Source organism: Echinops telfairi, unplaced genomic scaffold (assembly GCF_000313985.2).
Source record: "Echinops telfairi isolate 266 unplaced genomic scaffold, ASM31398v2 ScPeMD7_3533;HRSCAF=4204_0, whole genome shotgun sequence".
Classification (NCBI taxonomy): domain Eukaryota; kingdom Metazoa; phylum Chordata; class Mammalia; order Afrosoricida; family Tenrecidae; genus Echinops; species Echinops telfairi.
Genome location: NW_022107431.1, coordinates 93,955,600 through 93,961,782, shown reverse-complemented (window position 1 = coordinate 93,961,782; position 6,183 = coordinate 93,955,600). Strand labels below are relative to the sequence as shown.

The 6,183-nt window shown below is 37.4% G+C and overlaps 1 pseudogene; it reads left to right on the top strand.

The window, feature by feature from the left end:
• Positions 1–4,192, top strand: part of LOC115870991 — a 9,856-nt pseudogene extending 5,664 nt beyond the window's left edge.
• Positions 4,193–6,183: the final 1,991 nt, after the last annotated feature.

The following is a 6,183-nucleotide window of genomic DNA, read 5'->3' as shown; positions in this document are numbered from 1 at the left end:
GGTTCTTATAGCTTTAAACATGTAAATAAATAGTTTCTAAATTGAGAATTTACATAAGAATAGTTATTAGATTAGGTCAGTCACTCAACCCTAACATACCTAAGTCATTTAACAATGGAGGAGGGATGCTACTGAAAAGCAAACTGCATTTTCTCCCCATGCTTCTCGGACCCCAACCCAGACCACAGCCTCGTGCCTACACAGACAGGCACAGATCCTGCGAGTTGCCTGGAACGTAGAACTATTCGGGAAGAAAAGGGCAATTGAAGGTGATGGATGGGGCTTGTGGGGAGAGAAGAGAAAATATTACAGAAGTTCTTTCAATGAAATTAGAATTGTAAAGTTTTAAAATAAAAAAGAGTGAAATGAGACTTTTGATGCCTAAATGATTGCAAGCTTCCTCTGAAATCTTTAAGGGACTCTAATCGATTTAGAAAGAGGGTTTGGGATGCTGTGGCTCGGATGTTCAAAATCACACTTTTCATCCACATATCACTATTAGTTAAATACATGGTTTTACCCGTTTCAAAAAATGTTCAGTGGTTTTGAAAATTTAGTCTTTACACCTTCTTTATTTTTCTAATTAATATGAAGAAAATAATTATCCAGAAACAGTGGAAATGAAATTTCTCTTCCCTAAATGTATCCGTTACAATGTTATATTTAGACATTTTATGCTAAAATGTAAGGGGATTTTCTCCTCTCCTGGTTGTCAGGAATCTAAGGAACCAGATGATTTGCAATGTGGGAAGTAAATGTGCGCCTTGGCTACTTTTCACTTGTTAATCATCATTTGGACAGGATGAGTCATTATTAATGATCAGCATGCATTCAAGTGTCATCAATTAGGGATTCTTGGAGCATCAAAAGGTCTTTGAACAATGACAGCAAAAAGGAATCTTAGGAAAAAAGAATAAACACCAGAATCAGATCACTTTACAAGGTTCAATAAACATGTGCTAAGAAACTTGAAGAAAAACAAGGCCCATCCATTTGTACACATAGCATCAGCTGAGAGACTTTTCAACGCAACGTGTTGACTCGTTGGTGGAAGACCTTGGGTATATGTACATATGTTTGTAAATGCACCTATAGCTCACTTAGATTTGTTGCAAATAACATCCCAAAAGGAAACTTTACATTTTAGAACTCATTTAAAAGTTGGAAGGAAGGAATCATTATTAATGATGAAATATATATACATTTTCTTTCATTAAATATTTAATAGTTTATCCTTGAAAATACCTATTACATCAATTTTACTGTACGAAATCATACAAAATGTAAATTGAATAAAGTTTAACATTTTAGATTCCACATATATATGAGAAATTATTAAATAAAGACTAAGAAAAATTACAACATAATAATTTATAAATTATCAAGGGTTCATGAGGGAGGGAGGGTGGGAGAGGGAAAGAAAAAAATGAGCTGACACCAAGGGCTCAAGTAGAAAGAAAATGTTTGAGAATGATGATGGCAACAAATGTACAAATGTGCTTGACACAATGGATGTATGCATGGATTGTGATAAGAGCTGTACATGTCCCCAATACAATGACAATAAATAAATAAGAAAAATTACAACAGATATAATCTCCTTAAAGCAAAATATAAAAGTTTATTGTTATATAACACTGCCCCTCCCCACTCCCCACCAGGGTGACAAAGAACAGAAACATGGATGAAAGGAGATGTCAGACAGTATAAGATATGAAAACAATAATAATAATAATTTATAATTTATCATGGATTTATGAGTGTGGGAGGGTGAGGGAGGGAGGAAAAAATGAGGATCTGATATCAAAGGCTCAAGTAGAAAGAAAATGCTTTGAAAGCGATGACTGCAACCTATGTACAAATGTGCTTGAAACAATGGATGTATGGATTGTTATGAGAGCTGTAAGAATCCCCAACAAAATAATTTATATATATATATATATTTTTTTTTTTTTAAGTTCATTGTACACAACTGTAGCTTATATTAACTCTCGGGATCTTTCAGGATATAAAATCACCATCTTAGGTAGCAAAATCCATTCTATTAGGGTGAAGTTCTCTTAGCAAGAGGAGATGGTGAAGAAACACCATATCAAATTATCATGCATCTTTTATCATAAATGCATTACCATCTGGATAACAGAATCACAGATGTGAGAAACTGTTCACTTTCTAAAGGTTAGGCCATCTATTTTAATATAGCTGCTTTAGTTTATCTCACCCGTATAAAAAAATCCACAGTTTTGAAATGTCCTCAATGCTGAAACACATTATGATTTAATTATACCTAATATGCATTTATTAGGGATTTGTAAAGTCTATGATTCTCAATAAAGTCTCTGCTGAAGGATGCTTCATTGACTCTCATCCCTGTCCATATGACTTGCCCGCCCAGTATTTGAGTAGGTCCCCTACTTCTCTGTTTTCCAAACCTCATGCCCACCCCTTTAATAGTGCAGAGTAGGTTATGCACTGAGCTACTAACTTCAGGGTCAATGGTTAGAACCCACGTGCACCTTTGTGGGAAACAGATGACCCTGTATGCTCCATCAAGATTTAAAATCTTAGAAACTGAAAGGACCGGTGCCACTCTGTCCTCTAGCCTCACTATATCTACTCTCTGGCCTCTAACTGATTGTTGTTTTGTTTAGTTCAGGTATTCTTTGCACCCTCAGAACCTAGTATAATGCTTAAAAAGGAAGTTACATATATAATGTTTGATAAATGAGTGATGAATTAATTATAAATCAATTCAATAAATATCTACTGAGTACCAACGGAGAGTGCTGTTCATTAAGTCTTGGACTACTAACCATGAGATGGTAGTTCATACTCAACAGTCAATCGCTGGGAGACAAATGAAGGTATCCTACTCCTTTAAAGATTGACAGCCTCAGAAATGTTATATAGCATCACTGTAAGAGGATTCAACTTGAGAGCAATAGTTTGGGGAATGTTGGTTTAACAAAAATGAGTCAATGAAAGGGAGAAAAGGGAAAAAGAGAAGAAAGAGGAGAGGAAAGGAAGTAAGAAAGTTGGTTCTAAAGGCTTGGTAAGAATCCGTCTCTCTTCTCAAGGGGCATCTTACTGGAGTTTAAGATCTAGTCTTCTTTCATTGCATCATCCATTCAGTTAGTCACCAAACACTTGTTGAACTGTACGTTGTGTCAAAAGGAGACCTGGTGGCTCAAGGGTTAAGTATCCATCTACTAACCAAAAGGTTGATGGTAGGAGCCGCCTGCTACTCGAAAGTAGAAAAGATCTAACAGTGTTCTTCTGCGATGATTACAGCACAGGAAATGCTGTGGGGCATTTCTGCTCTGTCCTGTAGGGTCACCGTGAGTCTTGATTGATAGAACAACATACAGTAACAACACGATGGGTCAAAAGAGGCCTGAGGTCACAATAGTTAAGGGCTCAACTACTGACCAAAAGATTAGCTGTCTCTTCCTAGGCTGGCACTCAGCAAGAAAAAGGCCACGTTCAGTTCAAACAGGAAGATTGAGAAGCCCGATGGTGAAATGCAGGAGTCTGGCATGTCTGGGCTCTTCTTGAGCTAGCGATGAACTAGGACCTAAAAGCTTAGTTAAGGGAGCTGAATAGAATGGCAACCAAGGAAATTGACGTTGGTGGTGGTCAGAAAGCTATTCTGATCTTTGTTCCCGTTCCTCAACTGAAATCTTTCCAGAAAATCCAAATCGGGCTAATATGTGAACTGAAGAAAAAAAAAAAAATCACTGGGAAGCACATTGTCTTTATTGCTCTGAGGAGAATGCTGCCTAAACTCATTCCGAAAAGGCATACCAAGAATAAGCCAGAGCATCCCAGGAGCCGCCCTCTGACAGCTGTGCACGATGCCGTCCTTGCAGAGTTGGCCTTCGCAAATGAACTGTGGGCAAGAACTCTATGTAGAGCCGGCCGGCAGCAGGCCAATCAAGGCTCCTTTGGGCAAAGCCCAGTAGAACACAAGGTGGAAACCTTTTCTGGAGTTTCTATGATGTTCACGGGCAAGGATGTTAATTTGGAATTCCCAACCTTTCAGTTTTTAACAAAAATGACTGAGTCAAATATTATTCACAATAATAATAATAATAAAAGATTAGGGATTAGAACCTACCACCAGACTCTCAGAAGAAAAGCATCATATTCACCCTGCTCCAGTAAAGATTGCAGTCGAGGAAACCCTAGGTAGCAGTTTTCCTCAGTGCTTTCGAATCAGTTAACAGGAATTAACTTGGTGGCATGCAACAAAAAACACCCTGGAGAGAGATGACGGTGAATAAGCAAGTCCAAGGGCCTGCTTCCGTGACCTTACGATGTCTGGGAGCAAGCATACAGCAGTCAAGTTGCTATGTCAGTCTGTAATATAATAAATAGTAAGAAGGTAGATACATGGTATGGAGAAAACAAAGAAGGTAGAGTCCAGTGAAGCAAGTAGGGCCACTTAAAGCAGGATGAACAGAGACAATCTCTCTATAAAGAGACAACCTTTGAAAAATCCTAAAGAAAACCACAATTTAAATTCTGTAGAATTCTTTATTAAATTTGTAAGGTATGAACATTTGGTAACTGACATTCCTATAATGAAACTTTAGGATAACAGGTACATTTTATTCTCTTTGTAACCACATTATACTACCTATAAATTTTGTTGCAAACCCCAAGTTCACTCAGCTGTCAAAACTAGGCCTGAAATCCCAATACAAAGCCATCAAATCAAATAGAAGACATGTAAGGTTAAACATTTCTCTTTAGTAATAATTTTCTATTCACTCCACCCTAGCACCATCTGCTTTCCAGCTGTGCAGCCCATCCTTAGTCCCGTTTTTAGAAGATATTAGAGTTTGGGATTTTGTTCTTTGAAGAACTCGACTCGTATATCAATATGTAAATGATTTTACATTAGGTTGTTTTATAACCTCAAATACTACATTTTCTTACTCAAAAAGCTATACACATTGTAATTGTTTATAACAAATATCTTCTGTAATCCACCCTCAGCTGGTTTCCAGGATTCACATTTGCAATCAATACTCCTGACACTAGTGCTTATTTGCCAAAACCTCTGTTTTTTTGTCATCGTCTCCACCCTTTAGTATGATCAGCCGCCCCTGTCAAACAATCACTTCCCCACATGATGTCAATTTTAAGAAGCACAAAAGATAGGGCGAAAATACAATTGAATATTGCCTTTTGATTAAAATTTATTTTTACTCTCCCAGCTATGTAATTTCTTATAATACTAATCCTTCTATGAATTTATCTATCACCTTAGCAAGGTTCCCAAACTGACTTTCTATAGTTCTCACCCTTCTCCGTGTTACCTACTGCTTACAGGTCCTCCTGAAGTTTCCTCAGAAGAAAGGCCTGGCCATCTCATGCCAAAAATTGAAAACCCTATTTTATGCAGTTCTCCTCTGATACACATAGTATAAACATGTGTGGATGTTGACTCCACAACAAACATACACAACCCTGACACCTTAATGACCAGTGAACACCACAAAATCCATGGGTTCAAAGTGAACCTTATTTTAACTTCAATTAGCTGAGTTCCACTTTTGCCTTCCTATATACCTCACTACCATCGAGTCAGCAGTGACTCATAGTGACTCCCTGTGGGTTTCCAAGACTGTAACTGTTTAAGGGAGTACAAATCCAAGTCTTTCTTCCAGGGAGCTGCTGGAGTTTTTGAACTGCTGACCATTCACATTGCACTCCAATGCTTAACCACTACACCACCATGGCTCCAAAGCGTGCTATATGTGGTTGCTGTAAGTCAAAATCAAATTCATGCCATGGGTTTTGGTTTTGTTCTGCCTTTATATCTCCATTATAATGTCACACAACTTTGAAATATTGGAGGAATTTCTCACTTTTCCTTCTCACGTTTAATTTTTTTGTTGGGTTTTCACTCGTTTTTCAATCTCTGATATATTACTCAATCTCCTCCTCTTCATTCTCCCTATTTAGTCAATGGCTCATATATGGGTCATGGCAATACGTTTAATTCCTTCCCTAATGCCACAATTCAGTTCCCTAAGTTTCACTACCAACCATAGTAGACTTTCTAACCCACAAAACCAAGTAAAATAAAAATAATCCTTTTTTGACACAACGGAAACATATTTGAGTTGTTTACTCAGGCATTCTAGGTCTTCCTTGGTAAAAATCAAATATTCA